A 496-nucleotide genomic window follows, 5' to 3' on the forward strand; every position below is an offset into this window, starting at 1 on the left:
CAACTTTTTATTTTTCAAAATTTTGAACCTCAAGAAAAGTTGCAAGAATAGTGAAGTAAATACTCATATGCCTGCCATCAATTGCTAACATTTTGTCACATTTTATTAATTTTCTCTAATATATATTAAAAATATAATATATTATTATTATAAATAAATACATATATTTGCTTAACAATTTGCGGGTTAACTGAAGACATCGTGACCGATCAACCCTAAAAACTACAGATGATCATATAAGAGAAAAGATATCATCCTTCATAACCACAATACCATTATAACATTCAGGAAATTTACCATTTGCTAACGCTAGTAAAGTAATGCTCAAAATTCTCCAAACCAGGCTTCAGCAGTACATGAACTGTGAACTTCCAGATGTTCAACCCGGTTTTAGAAAAGGCAGAGGAACCAGAGATCAAATTGCCAACATCCACTGGATCATCGAAAAAGCAAGAGAGTTCCAGAAAAACATCTATCTCTGCTTTATTGACTATGC

The sequence above is a fragment of the Bison bison genome, unplaced genomic scaffold (assembly GCF_000754665.1).
Source record: "Bison bison bison isolate TAMUID 2011002044 unplaced genomic scaffold, Bison_UMD1.0 scf7180017864495, whole genome shotgun sequence".
Taxonomy (NCBI): domain Eukaryota; kingdom Metazoa; phylum Chordata; class Mammalia; order Artiodactyla; family Bovidae; genus Bison; species Bison bison.